Genomic DNA, 19,742 nt, shown 5'->3' with positions numbered 1-19,742 from the left:
ATACTGATTCAACCAAATGGATTGAAGACATGCAGTCAGACATGGACTCTATAGATTCAAACCGAGTCTGGACATTGGTGGATCAACCTAAGGGAATCGTTCCTATATGGTGCAAATGGATCTACAAAAGAAAACTTGGGGCGAATGGGAAGGTAGTGACCTTCAAAGCAAGGCTGGTTGCAAAATATTATACTCAAAGGCAAGGAGTTGACTATGAGGAAACATTTTCACCAGTTGCTATGTTTAAGTCCATTATAATAGTACTAGCCATAGCATCATGGTATGACTATGAGATATGGAAAATGGATGTAAAGACTGTATTTCTCAATGGAGACATCAAAAAGGAAATTTATATGTCTCCACCTGAGGGATACACATCAGTAGGAAGTGAGCATAAGGTATGTAAACTTCAGAGATCAATATATGGTCTCAAGCAGGAGTCAAGAAGTTGAAACCTCAGATTTGATAGCACTATCAAAGAGTTTGGTTTTGCTAAGAATCCTGAGGAACCATGTGTGTACAAGAAAATTAGTGGGAGTGCAGTGACATTCCTAGTACTTTACGTTGATGATATCATGTTCATTGGGAATGATGTAGGATTACTGAAATCAACTAAAGTATGGTTAGCCAGTAAATTCTCCATGAAAGACATGGGTGAAGCATCCTACGTATTGGGAATACAAATCTATAGAGATAGATCAAAGAGGATGGTCGGACTCACCCAAGACACCTATATCGATTCCATTATAAAACGATTCTCTATGGAAGAGTCCAAGAGAAGATACTTACCAATGTGTCATGGTATTACTCTATCTAAAGCTATGTGTCCCAAAACTGATGAAGAGATAGAGATGATGAAACGTATTCCATATGTGTCAGCTATTGGTAGTATCATGTATGATATGATATTATGCTTTGAGTGTTACAAGCAAATATCAGGCGAACCCTGGTCCAATGCATTGGAAGGCCGTGAAAGATATTTTTAAGTACTTGAGAAGGACTAAGAACTTGTTCATGGTCTATGAGGGTGGAGAATTGAAATTGGAAGGCTACACGGATTCTAGCTTCCAATGTGACGTAGATGATTCGAAATCGACCTCTGTTTTTGTATTCATGCTATATGGTGCGGCTGTCTTTTGGAAATGTTCCAAGAAAGACACCATTGCGGATTCCACCACTGAAGCTGAATACATTGTTGCATCTGATGCATCCAAAGAGGCAGTTTGGATGAGGAATTTTGTCCAAGTGTTGGGCGTTATTCCTAATGAAGTTGATCCAGTCCCGTTGTACTGGGACAACACTGGTTCCATTGCGCAAGCAAAGGAACCAAGGTCTCATCAGCGATCCAAACATGTACTAAGGAAGTTCCACGTCATACGGGTGATAGTGGGAAGAGGAGACATATCAGTTGAAAGAGTTCCCTTTGCAGATAATGTTGTTGATCCACTTACAAAGCCCTTGCCAGGACCATTGTTTGAAAAGCTTCGCGAAGCAATGGAATTAAGGGTAGTTGGCTCTAGGGCAAGTAGGAGATTGTTAGAGTAGATGCCCTGCAAGCCAACGGTTGGCTAGGGAATTTATTGACTCAAGTGTAATAAACAATCTTTATTTTAATATAATTTACTTTTTAATGGTTTCGTTATACTTTATCTGTATACCCATACAAGCAGCATAGATAAAGTCCTTGATTATGCTTTAATACAAATGAATCGTAATTCGATGTTGAAACTCATTTGTAAACACTGCATATTCTAAATTCGTTCCTAGTCGATTCAGCCGCCTAAAACATGGATAAAGGTTGCTTGAGCTCGAGACTAGCAACTGTGATGTTGTGTACTGCGTTTCTTGATAAGGGCATAGAGATGTCCAAACATACACATGGGTAGTCATATGATGATTATACCGAACAACCCTCCCTCGGACTTTCCAAGTGGTTATCATTCATCGTGAGGATAAGTCCGTGGTTATTATTGTACACCATTAGTCCTTACGACCCGGGACAACACTGAGGCTCTATATGCTAGGGCTGTGCTTTGACTCGTTTACCGGCTCCAGGAGAGTCATCAGGTGGCGAGGTTGGGTATAGTTGTGACACATATAGGAGCCAGTGCATTGTAGTCGGGGATTCACCGCTCACCTACGGGTGTGGATATCCCATGTGATCTAATGAAATAATAGTGCATGGAATCTCTGGCCAGAGTACGAGATGTACCTTGGAGAAGGAGTTCTCCAAATAGTACACGCGATGCCACTATTATAGTTATCACATATTTATCGAATTAATAAGCAACCCTCGATGAACCAATGGTTGCAGATTCGATCGGGATATATGAGATGAAGGGATCGTACTGTACGTTAATCATAATCGACTGGTTCTTGCAGGCACTATCAATGATACCTAGGGGATCATGGGGCCTTGCTACTAGACGCTCTTACCATGATCCGATGGGTGCAATCAGAAATGAGTTCTGACATTCTTGATCAAGGTGTTGATGAAAAGAATGGGGCTAACTAGGGTAAGCCCGAATAAAGGATTATGTCCTGAATCACAAAGAGTTGTGAACCCACGGCTAGCTGTATCCCTGAACCATTGAGGGTCACACAAGTACTGGATTGTTTGTTCCCGTTGAGAGAATTAATACAAGAAGTTGAATTTATATTATATAGTAAATTCAAGGAGTTGAATTTATGATAATTAAATTTTGAGAGAATAAATTCAAGTAGTTGAATTTATGAAATTTGAGAATTTAATTTATTAAACTCAAATGTTGGGTTTATTAAATATTAAATTTTGGAGGTGCTGTAAATTCAAGTAGTTGAATTTATAATTTAAATAATAAATTCAAATGTTGAATTTATAATGTATTTAATTTATTAAGCTCAAAAGTTGAGTTGATTAATTAATAAATTAAATATGGTTGATAATATGTTTAATGGGCTTGCAGGGGTACAAGTCCAACATATTAAATAATTAAAGTTTTAATGGACTTTGATTAAATTACTTAAATTAGTTGGACTAGCCCAATTAATCAAATCAAACCCATTAATGTTAATTATGTAATTAGGGTTTAATTGAATTATAAATAACACATGCAAACAAAAACCCTAGCCACCCACCACCTAGGTTTCGAGAATGGAATCCTCCAAAAGAAAAAAAAATTGGCCACCTCTTTTTGAGAAAAACCTTTGAGCCGTCTCTCAATTTTTCTTCTCCTACGTGAAACATCTTCTATATTTTCTAGTGCAAATTAGAAGAGGAACACACTATCTAGTCGTGGACTTGATAGGAGGATTTCATCGAAGAAAGTTCGTAGGGAATCAACAAGAGCTAATCCGTTTACACCGGATTTGTTGGAGTCCAGTGAAATCATTCACCAAAGGTATAATTCTAACGCTCTATGAATGTTTATAATAAAATCATACGAGCGCCCAAAATATATTTTGATTGTCAAAATAAACAAAATTTTAAAACGTCCGCTGCGTTTGGGCGTGTAGAAAACCGGGATCCAACATAAATGAGCAACGGGGAATCGTCGGGACAATTCTTTTGCAAGAAAATGAAGTGGCCGAACTTTGCTTGATTTGCTGCTGGGAAAACCGATAGAATGGAGAGGGGAGGGGAGGTTTGTGAGTGGAGGAAAGTGGAGGTGTCGGTTGATTGGAATAAATGGGTGTAGGGTAGCAAATAGTAAAATCATTAAATAGTTAATAATCAATATAATGAGCCTTAATTATTAATTAAAAAGTTTAAAAGAGTTTTGAGTCCAATAAACTTAAAATTAGGTTCAGTAAATCCAAACATACTCTCGAAAAATATTTCATGTTCTAAAGTTTTGAAAATATTAGCCGAATACTCAAAACGTTCCCTAATTCACTAAAATTTGTGTACCATTAAAAATTAAAATCATGCAGGTAAAAATACCCAATAAATCCTAATTTTTGAAAAATACACTTAAAAACACCTTATATTAATTAATAAAATAAATCTTGTAATTAAAATAATTTTCCTAAAAATTCTCCGGTTCCTGTTCCTCGTTCGAGCGCGAAATGCAACCTAAAAAAATCTAATGCATGAATTTATAAAATGAATGAAATAAATTCTACCATGCATGAATTATGCATAAAAATAATTAAACACAAATTTAATAAAATAAACAAGCATTTAATATTTTAAAACAATTTAATAAAATACCAAAAAACTTTAATAACTTGCATGCATGTGGTTCACCTGGACCTTCAAATTTTTGGGACGTTACATCTACCCTCCTTAAATTGAATTTCGTCCCCGAAATTCGCTTATCCTTGAGAAACAAAAAGTTTAAACTCTTAATGCTAGTATCCCAATAATCCACCCATCCGTTGCGCTACTCTGATAAAATAAGTGTTAAGTTTTCCTTATGCACCCTCAATCTTAATTAACCAAAATCCTCGTTTGTAAATCGCAGCCTAAAACGGCTTATGGTGACTTAGTTCTATTCTTCTATGTCCTCGAATTTCTCACTTTTTCGCAATTTCTCATACTAGAAATGGATACCCTAACTTATCGCTCTTTACTTTTCTTATACAACACCCATAATGTTCAGCGTCCTATTACATTAGCATTTAGGTTGTTCAACTTATGATACCTTAGCCTCAAAATTTAGCGGCCGACTGCTATCCTCGGTGATATACTTAAAAGTTAAACATTATCTTAACCTCATAACAAAATTAGCCTAAGATCATTGAATCGAATCTTTATCTTACGGCACCAAACTTACGTAACTTAACTATTTATAAATATACCCCAAATATAAAATTATTGCAAATCTTAAACATCGAGTAACGTTAATCCATAAAACCCAATTATACTGTATCGATCTTCTACCTATATAAATAAGCCCTTCTAACCCCAATTACATGCTCGAACTATTTCCTTCCCAATTACAATGTAGTTGAGGCCTAAGACTCTTAGACTTTCCTCCTTGAAACGAATGTCGCATTCTTAAGTATCCCTAATGCTTAATTTAATATTAGCGTATAAAAATTAATAAGTTATCGCATGGTAGCATTAGACTAACTTTAACAAATCAACTTCACTTATAACCCATAGTGTTCTAGAATCCCCATAACAAACTTTTAAATTTCTTACTCGGTAAAAATCTTAATATTCGTTCATTAGTAACCTAAGTTGAACACTACTAATTCCCTTTTGTTTTTATTTCACCCAAACTTTCTGTATGAACACATATCTCATAAATTTGAAATTCAAACTTATGCAACCCAATTAGTTTTGGATAACATAATTTCAACACACATTTTCACTTATTCTCAAGTTTCTTAATGACTTACAAAAATTTCCTCAAGGCAAGGTATCTACCTCAATTCTTACATGCGTCTATCCAATAATCTAACCATCGATCATACCCAATTTTCTAGAAACATTAAATTCCAACGAAGGTATATTTTTAACTCTTAAGATCATGATTAAAACTTAAGCTACATCAAACCTTAGGCTCTCAAAAATAAGTTATCTTACTGTCGAATCCTATAACCTAATTAATTGATCAACTTTATCTTAAATTGTTTTCACTTTAAATTCTTAAATTTTTCCACAACATTGCTCCATTAACATTTAGATTTCAAGCCTTATATTGATTCATCCTACAATGTCCTCAATTACCATTCCTTATAACATTATAATCACATTGTTCCAAGCTTCTAGATGTCCCTTCAAACCTAAATCATCAAAAATTCATGTCGTTTAAATCATTCAATTCTCACTTACTGCTAATCTAGTCCCCAGAAATTTCTTATCAGTTGCAGCATTAATTCTTAATTTCCTTAAAAATTATCCACTTTGTCCTGAATTTTGAAAATTCCATCATTACCCATAACTTCTTAGCGTTCGTAATTCGATTGTATATGTTTCTCGTAACATAAAGTTCAATAATTTTAAGCTTATTAGACCCAAAATCAATTCACATAGCCTCGAAAAATTACTGATTTAACACAAGTGTTCCTCAAAGTTCGAATTTAATCCTCAAAAATTTCGGAATTTGCAATTTGGCACTTAAATTTCTCCAAAATTACATTTTGGCCCTACAATTCTTCGAAAATTGCATTCCTAGTCCCCAATTTTTTTATATTTGTTTCCTCATTAAACCTTAAAATTCTCAAAACTCAGAATTTAATCCCAAAATTTGGCAAATTCGAAAATAGTCCCTTATAATTTTATTTTTGCACTTAGGTCCTCAATTATTGGTTATTACAATTAGGTTCTTCAAATTCTTAATTCATACAATTCAATCCTTAAATCTAACTAGGTAGAGCATGCATCCTAAATAAATTCCAAGTTTTTATACTTCCAAGGATCGTCGTAGTCTTCGAATAATTAATCCTTATATGGAATCCTCAAAAATTAATTCAACTAGAAACCACAAACCATCAGTAATTTCTTAGAAATTATACAAGTCCCAAAAGATTTCATAATTTTCAAGATTAACTTATGACTCATAAGTAGAACATCAGTACTACTAACCCAAAAATTAATATAGTCAATTCATTCCCAACCATTCCCTACGCCCGATTAGCCATAATCTTAATCATATCCAATTTCACCACAAAACCAGCATGCATGAAAATCATATAATTCCTCATTTCATGTCGTAACATGCATAAAAAAAAGTTTAAAGCATCTAATCTCAAAACATAACGATCGATAGACATGTACCGTAAATCACTGTAAAACGTATATCGTGTAAACGTGCAGCTGATAGCAGTAAATCATTTAAAACAATTAAAACATAAAAGCTTACAGACTTGAGGCTTAAAGACTGAGCTGTAGAAGCTGGTGGTGGCACAACCCTATACAGGAACCTTGCTCTGATACCAACTAAAACGGCTGCTCTTTTAAAATGCGGAATTTTTTTTTTTTAAAAGCTCGCCCTTAAAAAATAACATTTAAAATAATCGTCTTTATTTGACAATAAAAATCTCACAGTTTAAAATGACCAACATCAAACGTAAACGTAAAGGAGTAAAAATCGTAATATCATCGGCGTATATAAAATGTTCATCTTCTCTCAAATCTCATAAAACATAATGCGGAAAACATGTGGTCCTCGGGTTGTGTCACAGCACGAGGTATGCCTACTCAGAGTTCAGCACCTCCAGTCTCCTCATCATTGAGCTCACCTGCATCACACACGCCTAGTGAGTCTAAAGACTCAACACACTGTACCAGGAATAAAAAGTACATATACATAGCACACAGCAGTGAAAAATATCATACTCAACATATATTTCATGAACTTAAAAGCATAACGTAAACGTGTTGTGTAAAATCATATCGTGTCAAAGTATGTCATTTCATGTCATCATATACGTAAACGTGTCATGTAAAATCATATCATATTAAAGCATGTCATCTCATGTCATCATATACGTATATATTTCCTTTTTAATTGAATTCAGTTCATTAGTTGTGACTTTGTTATCAGCTCTATCGTATCAGCTCTATTCGATGGATCCATCTATAAAACCGTGGTACCCGGCGTCAGGGGATATCAGTGACAACATTACCCGCCCACTGAGCCTGGGCCTCAGCTTATCATATCTCATGTCATTGTATACATATACATCATCAGTCACAACCAAATCTCATTCTTCAAAAGCATCATCATTATCATCACTTTAAATGCATATACATAAATTTCTCTTTAAACCAAGCATGCAACGTATTTATCATAATTACGTAAAAATCATAAACATGATGCATAACCATTTTAAATATCCTAAATTTGTGCTCAAGGTACTGTCAGAACCAAAATCTTAACCCGGGTGCAAAAGGACCATTTTGCCCCTGGAACCCAAAAATTTCTGTTTTTCCCTTAGACGTAAAACTCCACTTTTTTGACATTTTTTTAATTCCATTGACTCTAACAGGTCCCAAATAATTATTTAAGTCTACAAAAATTTTCTCATATTTTTATTTGGCTTAAATCTATGACTTTTAAATTAATCTTTAAATATAACCTATTAATGTGTTTTAACTCTGAATTAAACAAAACCTTAGCATAAAATTCTCAATTTAAAAACTTAGACTTCTAATAATTATTTGAGCTTAAATATAATTTCCTATTATTTTATTAAGCTTAATCTAGACGTTTCCATTAATCCTTTAATTAACGTTTCGTGCGACGATTAAATCCCCGATAAATCCAAAACTCATTATTTTGATCCAAAGCTTACTAAACTCCTAAAAATGTCCCAAAATATATTCCCTAGATGTAAACTCGAGTTCATTTTGTAACTTAACTGAATTGTTTAAAACTTGGACCAGGGTCTCGGTTTTAACTCGTATCGACTCGAAACTTAACCGATTTTTTTCCCAACTTTTTGTCATATCTTAAAAACACTATAATGGTCCTACAATCTTAATTTCAGACCCTTATATCCACGGCTGATTGTCCAGCATTTGAATGAATCTCTCGGTCCTACCCACTTAAATCACCCTTGTGTAGGGGTGTCAAAATACAACACGACCCGTCAACCCGACACGACCCAACACGGAAAAAATCAGGTTCGGGTTGGGGGGTTTTTCGGGTTCGGGTTGGGTGGATTCGGGTTAGTGCCATGTTAGGCGGGTTTCGGGTTGGGTCGCGGGTTGACCCGCGAACTTTTTTTTTTGAAAATATTACCTATATTTTTATATATTGTATGTTTGAATAAAATTTATTGTGTATTTATCTGATAAATTTTCATCATTTAATATTTATTTTGCATATTTTTATTTTTTTAACAATTTTTTATTTGATTTAGTAAATATACTTTTAATTTTCTACGTTTAAACTTTCAAATTTAAATCGAAAATTTTGTTATTATGTGTTTAAATTAAAATATTATTATAATTTTTTATTTTTTTGAATTTTTTTCATTAATTTTTTTAAAAAAATGTAAAAAAAATTAATAAAATTCGGGTTACTTGGGTTAGACGGGTTGGGTCGGGTTATACGGGTTGCTTCGGGTTTGGGTTGGGGGTTTTCGGGTTGCTTCGGATTTGGGTTGGGTTCGGGTTGTAAAAAAATAAAAAAAAATTTGCGGGTTGACCCGGAACCCGACACAACCCAACCCACCCGATTGACACCCCTACCCTTATGCACTAACCTCCAAGGTCACGTTCTAGCTCACCACCGACAGTTCAAGTGTCACGCCCCGAGTCCGAAGCGTCGGTGACATCCGGCATTGTTTAACAATTAAATTGAAAACCATAAAGCCTCGTATCAAATCAAACCAGTCTTTTTCATAAATTGAGTATGGTCTTACATTGACAAAAGATGAAACTTTTACATCAGAGTTTGCAGAAACTAAACAAAAGGAAAGGGTACAAATTCTAGATTTCCCGATCTCGAAATCTGATCACCATCCCCAAAATGCCTCTTGCTCCTCCTCGTTCACTTGTTCTTGATTTTTATCTGAAATTTGTAAGGGGTGAGTGTTTTGGGAAATCACTCAGCAGGTGGGGGTCGATCGATTCCAAATATACATATAGAACTTAGATTTCTTAAAACGTATTTTTAACAGACTTTCAAAACTTAATATTCTTAACTTATCATGACAGAAACAAATCGAATAAATGACAGAATTTATCAGATGATTCAGAGCAATTCAGAAATAGATCAAATCAAACGGACACAACACTGTTACTCATCTCATTTCCATGGTCAAATTGTCCCCAATATGTTAGTCTTCTAAGGGGTGAGGCCAGAACATGGTTTTATACCCACCAATGGGGGCCAGAACAGAATATGGTTTTATACCCACCAATGGGAGCCAGAACAGAACTACAATTCTCGTCCCATTTCAAATTCAAATCGTAACAGTGCAACAGAATTCAGAACTAACAGACAAAACTTTTCTGATTTTCAGATTTCAGAGTTTTCATACGGACACAGCGGAATCAACAAATTTCGAAGCATAGAAGAGGACACATAATCGATCGAAATTTTAAACAGAACAGCTAGCAATTTTCGAAAATGAAGACACACATACATACATGTCATAATATAAATATTCAAGTTTAAAATAAAAACGAATATATATCAAAAGCCCACTTACAGATTTGGAGGTAGATTCGAAAATGCAGACTTTGGCACGAACTTGTTCCTCGAAATTTCTGCAGCACTTCGACGTATTTTTCACAAACACTGTCTTTACTCCGGCAACACCTCGACACAGGATGGAAACTCTGGACTGCACAAAAAATCCTTCCTTCTTCTTCCTTGAGTTCGGCCGAAAGGTTTTGGGTGAGGGGAGAGCCGAAATTCTTGCTTGGATTTTTGAAAGGATTTGCAATACATGGAGTCTCATATTTATAGGAGAATTATGCCCTTTACCCTACCTAGTGTCCGACCCCTTGGAGTGCAAGCAATGGAGTAATGGTGCTCATAATGGTGGTCAAGGGTATGCCAAGAACCAAGGGTCACTTCCTGCATAATAAAGATGTCCTAGCCCTTAGCTCCTCCCGCAGCTCCTTCATGGGTTAACTCAAAGGTCATTTCTTGCATATTTAATTTTCCAAACCTTTAGCTCATCTTTTAGCTTCCTTTGTGGTCTTGTTAAGACAACTTGGTTGAGCTTCTTCGAGATGAAGGATCGAGTCCTTGAGCTGGGGTTTTACTCTTCTCGTGACAACTCCTTGATGGATATGGTTATTCGCAGCTTAGCCTCCCGTTGAGCTCACTCCTGAGTTTTGAAGATATTGATTTGCTTCGGTTCGTAAAATCCTGGGTTCTCACATCAAGCCTTGACTCCACCTTACCTAGACAACCCTAGGACCTTGCTGGACCCACTAGACTCACGGCCCCAGCTACATGCAGGCTGCAACCTGCTGAAATCCTAGAAACAACACAACCCATCATCCAAGTCCTAGCCCCTCGCACTTGCACTCGATCAAACGGCCTTGAGGACGGTTCCAGTAGCGGTCAAGCCTCTCTAAACCGTGTCTCAGACCCAGCAGGGCCTGGTCAAAGTTTTGGTTCAGCCCTCACACCGTCGACAAACCAAATCTCTCGATCTTGACCTCACACACCCTCACATGCGCTGGACCGAACGAATTTACCTCGAGCTTGGCAACCAGAATCTCCAGCACATATACATCATTAAACACAACCTGCACAACCCTCTAACATCACTAACTTGACAGCCCCTTGCACAAAAATGGGAAAGACGTGATTAGTTGATCAAAAGATGCGAGAACATATGCAAAAACCAAAGATTCTTCATGAATAATGCTGAACCGAAAATTCCACCTACAAATAAACACATAACAGCATATATATAGCGTATATGATGTAGAAATAAAAGTACGTGACGTGCTTTGATGATTCTTACGCAAGAATGATGAAGAAATGAGCAGCGGGGAAGCGCCGGAACAATTCTTTTGCAAGAAAATGAAGTGGCCGAACTTTGCTTGAGTTGCTGCTGGAAAAACCGATAGAATGGAGAGGAGAAAGAAGGTTTGTGAGTAGGGATGTAATCGAGTCGAGCCGAGCCGAACCCTTGAATGTTTGAGCTTGGTTCGTTTATAATCGAGCCAAGCTTTATTTAACGAATATATGCATGTCTCACGAGATTATTAAGCCTTTATCGAGACTAAACAAGCTTAATAAATATGAATTATACATTTAAATTTTCATTAAATTAATTAAAAATTAAATTATATATTTAAAGAAAAATATATTATTCTCATTAAAATTTATAAATTTATTATAATAAATAAATTTAAAAGACTTTTCTACATATTTCATAAATAATATGTAAAATCAATAAATCAATATCAAAACTATTATTTTTTCATCTAAAAGATTACTCATTAACTTACCAACGAACATGTTCACGAGCAAACGAGCTGAATACTCTAAAGCTTGATTTTAATTTGTTTATCTTAACGTATCTCATTAAACAAGCTCAAACGAGCTTTTATCGAATCGAGCTTCGAATAGCTCACAAACGGTTTGATTTGTTTACATCCCTATTTGTGAGTGGAGGAAAGTGGAGGTGTCGGTTGATTGGAATAAATGGGTGTAGGGAAGCAAATAGTAAAATCATTAAATATTAATAATCAATATAATGAGCCTTAATTTTTAATTAAAAAGTTTAAAAGAGTTTTGAGTCCAAAACTTAAAATTAGGCTCATTTAATCCAAACATACTCCCGAAAAATATTTCATGTTCGAAAGTTTTTGAAAATATTAGCCGAACCCTCAAAACGTTTCCCGATTCGCTAAAATTTGCGTACCATTAAAATTTAAAATCATGCGGGTAAAAATACCCAATAAATCCTAATTTTTAAAAAATACACTTAAAAACACCTTATAATAATTAATAAAATAAATCATGTAATTAAAATAATTTTCCTAAAAATTCTCCGGTCTCTGTTCCTCGTTCGAGTGCGAAATGCAACATAGAAAAAATCTAATGCATGAATGAAATAAATTCTACCATGCATGAAATATGTATAAAAATAATTAAACACAAATTTAATAACATAAATAAGTATTTAATATTTTAAAACAATTTAATAAAATACTCAAAAAATTTAATAAATTGCATGCATGTGGTTCACGTGGATCTTCAAATTTTCGGGACGTTACACTCTCTCCCACAAGGACTTTAATAACTTCATTATATTAAAACTCTCATATAATTAATACATAATGTAATTATTAACTTTTAATAATAAATTATCTAATAATACCATATACAAATATTTTATATCACCATATAAAATATATATATGTATATTAAATTAAATAACCATTATATAATTTACATTTAATTCTAGACTCCTCTAGAACATATATTAGAATTTGTGCATTAGTAGTCACAAATACTAGCACAATCATTTAATTAGTAAATTCCAAATTTTCACTAAAAAAAATGATTCCGAACTCACTATAACCCCGATCGACGATCCGAGAGCGCCCTATGATCCCCTAAGTATCACTGATAGTGCCTACAAGAACCTTTAGTCATGGTTAATGTACAGTACGGTCCCTTCAACACATATATCCTGATCGAATCTACAACCATTAGTGTATCGAGAGTTGCATATGAATTCGATAACGATGCGATTTATCTTTGAGTACTAATAGTGGCATGTCATGTGCAACTAGGAAAACACCTTTTCCTAAAGCACATTTCTTGCTCTGGCCAGAGACTCCTTGCACTATTAACTCATCAGATCACATAGGATATCTTCACCCATACGAGAAAGGTGAATCCCCGACTACAATGCATTTGCTCCTACGTATTTTGAAACTACACCCAACCTCGCCACCTAATGACCCTCGATGGAGTCAGTAAACAGATTAAAGTGCATGCTAGTACGTATATCCCCTACATTGTCCCGGGTCAAACGACTAATGGTGTACAACCATAACTGCGGACTATTCCACTCGATAAGTCTCTATAAGATGGGGATTCTGAGTGGGGAGTGATCAACAAGGAAAAACAAGAATCCCTCTATCGAGTTGCTTATGATCGATAGAGAAACAACAGGACAAGAAGGTCGACATTGTTTTTATTAGCCAGGGTAGCTCCCTCCTGATACAAACGCCTGGATAAGAAGTGGTGCTACTCATCTCCTTAAAAAGGAGCATGCATGCCGGGGTGAAGAAGGTGGCTCCATACGGAGGGAACATGGGATCCTAAAGAGCGGAGGGTTTTGAAATATGGAATGTTTTCTTTTTGAATTGTGAGAACCACTTGGACAGTCTGAGTGAGGGTTGTTCAGTGCATCATCATATGATCACCCATCTGTGTGAATGAACATCTCCATGCCCTTGCCTATCAAACATGGCGTTTACATCACATATGCTAGTCTTGAGCTCGAACGACCTTTATCCTTGTTTTAGGCATCTGATTTGACTATGAACCTGTTTAGAATATACGGTACACTTCCTAATGAGTTTCATAATCTTACGTTGTGACGCAGACCTCATGGTACCTATTGTATATTCAAAGACATTATCTATGCAGCTTGCATGTGTATACAAATAAAGTATAATGCCATAATTAAATAAAATCGTAAAATATTATTAAAATAAAGATTATTTTACATTAGAGTCAGTAAAATCCATAGCCACATGTTGGCTTGTAAGACACCTACTCTAACATAGATCAGGTCTTTAGGGTCCTAGGAGGGTTCACAAGGGGCTGGGTCAGGGTCGGGTCCACTGGTTGGGGTCTTAGCAAGCCAAACATCGCGTCTTAGCTTGAGAAGAATCTCGGCGATGACATATTCTGTTGGTGTTGCTGCGGCTCAAGTTTAGGTTCGGTTCCTAAGGGTTCTATGGGTCCAATATGGTGCATATGGGGTTTGGTTTGAGGTTGGCTCAAGAGGGTTTGACCATGGCTCGATGAAAATTCAAGTTGGCTCGAGGTGTAGTCTAGGTGGTTCGATTAGGGTTTATTCCTTTGATTTAATTCGAAACATGGTTCACAGGGATCGAGTCATGGTTAAGGAGGGCTAAAATAATATAAAAAGTATAATTTTTTAATTTAGAAATTCTATATTAAAGTTTGAAATAAATCGAGATTAAAACGCATTAAATATGAATAATTTAGGAATAATTGAAAAGCCTAGAATTAAAGCTAAATAAAATTATGATAAATTTAGTTTAAATTTATATAATTATGAGGGATATTTTAGAGTCAATAAATTAAGAAAATGTCAAAAAAGTGAAATTTTACGTCTAGGGGTAAAACGGTAATTTTACACCCAAAAATTAGTAACCGTCATGGCAGTGTCCTGAATCCTATTTTATATGCTAAAATGTTTATTTTGAATGTTTATGGATTTTTATGATGAAACGATAACGTTAAAAGATATGTTGCATGCTTGGTTTAAATGAAGAATATTATGTGTGTGTTTAATTTTTATTAAGTGATGAGAAGATGAAATGTTAAAGGAAGTGAAGTAATTGTGACTAATACGAATACAATGATACGATGATATGTTAATACTTAGGCCAAGGCTCAGTTGAGGGTGAGTGTCGCTGATGTCCCCGCTGTCCAGTACTGTGGTTATGTTGATATGAAAATGTTTATGAAATGTTTATGTTTAAAGTCTATGCATCTTCATTAAAATGTTATTTTACGTACAAGTATTTTCACTGTTGCATGTGTTCTGTATATGTATTACTTGCTATCAAGATTATGGTAAGTTAAGTCTTTTGACTCACTAGGTGTGATCGATGCAGGTGATTATGATAATAATGATAATGGAGGTCTTGATGGTTGAATTTCCTGAACTTAAGGTGCACATAACCCGAGGGTCAGCACTAGTTTTCCGCACTAGTTTATGATTTATGATTTTAAATTATGTTAAAAATATTTTATGACTCTTATTATGAATATGAGTGGTTTTTGAGAGTTTTTTAGTTTTAGCAATTTTGCTAAGTTAGGATATGCATACGATTAACGATTTTATAATTTAAACTATATTTCTTTGGATTTTTAAATGCAAGTTGTTTGTTTATTTTTAAAATGGTGCAAGTTATTTTTTAAGTATATATATATATATATATATATATATATATATATATATATATATTTTCCAATCAGACGAATTGTGAGAAGTTTAAAAAAAAATTCTAGAACTTTTTAAGAAAATGAGTAGTGGATGTTTTAGTTGGTATCAGAGCAATATTCCTGTAAAGGGTTGTACCACCATCAGTGCCGGGAAGCTCAGTCGTCATGCCTCAAATTGGTAAGTTTAAATGCTTTATATGTCTTTTATGATGATACTTGCATTATTACATGAATTATATGATTACGTCACATGTTTAATAATTTTATGAGAATATACTTTTTGTATGCGTAAAATTGTTAAAAAATGGATTAAGTATATGCTGCATGATTTAAAAACGTAGATTTAAATGACATTTATGTTTAAGATTACATGATAAATGATTTTTAAAATCCTGCACGGTTGCATGATTTTGTATGCAGAAAGATTATATGATTTAGAATTTTTACGAATGTTACGATAAGAAATAAGAAACTATATGATTTCCATGCATGCTGGTTTTGTAGTTGAATTGGACATATTTAATAATTTTGTTAATGGACCTTGTGAAAGGTTGAAAATGATTGGATTATATTGATATTTGGTTTTAGTACTGATGTTAAACTTTTTGGGTCATAAGTTAATCACAAAGGTTATGAACACTTTTTGGGACATGTAGGTTTCTAAGAAAATACTGATGTTTCGTGGTTATTAGTTGAATTAATTTATGGGAATTACATGTAAGGATTAATTATTCGAAGTCTGCGATAATCATTAGAAGTAAGAAATCATATAATTTGGGATGTTAAGTTTCGATGGAAAGGTAACATCGGTTATGAGAATTGATTTTGGGTTAATAAGCTTAAATTATTGAAAATTATGTCATGGGAAACCTGTAGAAGGAAATTAAGAATGCCAAAAACTAATGGCATAATTGTAGGTTTATCGAAATTTAGAACCATTTGGAAAATTTTCGAAGAAATTAAGAATTAATTTTGCAACTATTAAGTAATTTGTGGACTAGTTTAGCATTAAGTGCAAATTCAATGGTTTAAATGGTAAGAATTTTCGATGAATTAGGCGTGAAGAATATTTAGAACCTTGGAATATCTAGGGTATAATTTACAAGGAATTTTAATCAGGGATTTTTAAGGATAAAACAATATTAGGCTTGAAAATCTAAGCGTTAGTAGATGTGTTTGAGATTTTAATGTTGAAATACAAATATGATAGGATGATGAACATTTTGGGACTAATATAAGGAAAGCAATATACGATAAGCTTGGTCACCCATTCATTTTATATTGCGAATTGTAAATAAAGTTGAAATTCGAGGTTACAACATAGCACTACGTAATCATGGGTCGTTTTAAGTTACGATTCGCAAACGAGGATTTAGAAGGTAAATTTAATTGGGATCAAGGAGACATAAGGACATTCTAAAACTTAATCAGAGTAGCACAGCGGAAGCCTAAATTATTGGGATACTAAAATTAAGTTTAAAACTTTGTGATTATTTGAGGAGAAGTGAATTTCGGGGACGAAATTCAATTTAAGGGGAATAGATTGTAACGTCCCTAAAATTTGAAGGTCCACGTAAACCACATGCATACAAGTTATTAAAATTCCTCGTGTATTTCAATTAATTGTTATAATTGCATAAATTAATTATGTTGTGCATGTTTAAAATATAATTTTCTACATGGTTGCATTTAAATGTATTTTTAAGGGTTATTCAAGTTGTGACCGAGGAACGAAAACCAAGGGCTGAAAAATAGCAAATGTTTTTATTAAATAATTTTTTTTTAATTATTTAAAATATGGTTGATGTTTTTTCTTATTTTTGAAAATAAGGAGTTTTAAGGTGATTTTACACGCCGGGATGTAATTTTTATCAATGTTGGACTTTTAACAAAAATACGAATGTTTTGATAACCGGCTAATAAATTCACAAATTTTATTAAACAAAATAATTTTATTTAGCACTAATGGGCTTCTTGGACCTAATTAACCTTGTTATCGGGCCTAAGACATGGTTAGTATTCTAATTGCTATTTAAAATACAAAAAACCCACCCCAAAACTCACAACTCACACCCCACTTCCCTAAAACATTAAAACTCTCTTTCAAAAACCTCATGGCACAAAAAACGTTTTTGAGGAAGGAAGCATCGAAATTTCTCAAGGGTTTCAAGACATCGTCTTCTCGTCATCGTTCTTTGATTCGTCAACGTATAATCATGCTTTAAAAACGCAAAGGCACGTCATACTCTTTATTTTACTCATCATCACACCATATTATGTATTTATATATATAATTTCATGAAAACAAGTTGCACCTTGTTATATTTTCGGATATGCATCATATGTGATTTTTAAAACATGTGTTTTGATTCAAAAATCAAGAATTACGTATACCTAAGGGGCTGCCATGATTTTAAAGTGATATGGGATTATTTTACACAAGTTTAAGGTCCTATAACACGCACAAACAGGCTTCACGAGACATGATAGAAGATGGAAACCGAAAACACGTGTTTGTGTATCATGGGGCTCGAGTTCAAAGGAAATTATAGTATAGCATGTCTTGGCTGCAACCAGGGCTGGACTAGGGCTGTGTTTGAGTCATGGAAGGAGTCCTAGCCATGCTAGGACTCAAGCACCAGGACTGGGAAGGATTCCTAACAAGTTAGGATTCCAACCCGAGAAGGCAGTGCATGGGCGCGCTGGTTCCTTCCCAGCAAGTTAGGACTCCAACCCGAGAAGGCAGCGCATGGGCGCGCTGGTGCTGAAGATTAGGCTAGGCTAGAGGGATCTGGGCTTGGCTAGGTCAAGTCCTTAGGGTCCTAGGAGGGTGCACAAGGGGCTAGGTCAGGGTCTGGTCCACTGGTTGGGGTCCTAGCAAGCCAAACGTAGAGTTCTAGCTTGAGAGGAGTCTCGACCATGATATATTCTATTGGTACGGCTGCGGCTCGAGCTTAGGGTCAGTTCCTAAGGATCTAGTATGGTGCATATGGGGTTTGGTTTGAGGTTGGCTCAAGAGGGTTCGAGCATGGCTTGATGAAAATTCAAGTTGGCTCGAGGTGTAGTCTAGGTGGTTCGATTTGGGTTTCTTCCTTTGATTTAATTCGAAACATGGCTCACGGAGGTCGAGTCATCGTTCACGGGGGCTAAAATAAATAAAATTCTAAGTTTTTAATTTAGAAATTTTATATTAAAGTTTGAAATAAATCGAGATTAAAACGCATTAAATATGAATAATTTAGGAATAATTGAAAAGCCTAGAATTAAAGATAATTAAAATTGTGATAAACTTAATTTAATCTTAAATAATTATGTGTGATATTTTAGAGTCAATGAAATTAAGAAAATGTCAAAAAACGTGAATTTTTACGTCTAAGGGTAAAACGATAATTTTACACCCGAAAATTAGTAACCGTCATGGCAGTGTCTTGAATCCTATTTTATATGCTAAAATGTTTATTTTAAATGTTTTTTGAATTTTTATGATGAAACGATAACGTTAAAAGATATGATGCATGCTTGGTTTAAAAGAAAAATGTTATATATGTGTTAAATTTTTACTATGTGATGAGAATATGGAATGTTGAAGGAAGTGAAGTAATGGTGACTAATACAAATACGATGATACGATGATATGTTAATACGTAGTCCAAGGCTGAGTTGACGGGTGAGTGTCACTGATGTCCCCGCCGCCCAGTACTGTGGTTACATATATATTGATCCATCGCCCAATACGAATACGAATACGAGTCAGAATTAACGATCTGAATTCAACAAAAAGAAAATGGAATATATATATATATGAATATGAATGTAATGAATATGAATATGTTTATGTTGATATGAAAATGTTTATGAAATGTTTATGTTTAAAGTCTATGCATCTTAATGAAAATTTTACTTTACGTACAAGTTTTTTCACGGTTGCATGTGTTCTGTACATGTATTACTTGCTATCGAGATTATGGTATGTTAACTCTTTAGATTCACTAGGTGTGATCGATGCAGGTGATTATGATAATAATGGTAATGGAGGTCTTGATGGTTGACTTTGCTGGACTGAAGGTGCACATAACCCGAGGACCACACTAGTTTTCCTTACTAGTTTATGATTTATGATTTTAAGTTATGTTAAAGATATTTTATGACTCTTATTATGATTATGAGTTG

Source organism: Primulina eburnea, chromosome 8 (genome assembly GCF_022965805.1).
Source record: "Primulina eburnea isolate SZY01 chromosome 8, ASM2296580v1, whole genome shotgun sequence".
NCBI lineage: Eukaryota > Viridiplantae > Streptophyta > Magnoliopsida > Lamiales > Gesneriaceae > Primulina > Primulina eburnea.
Note: the sequence above shows the minus strand (reverse complement) of the source record.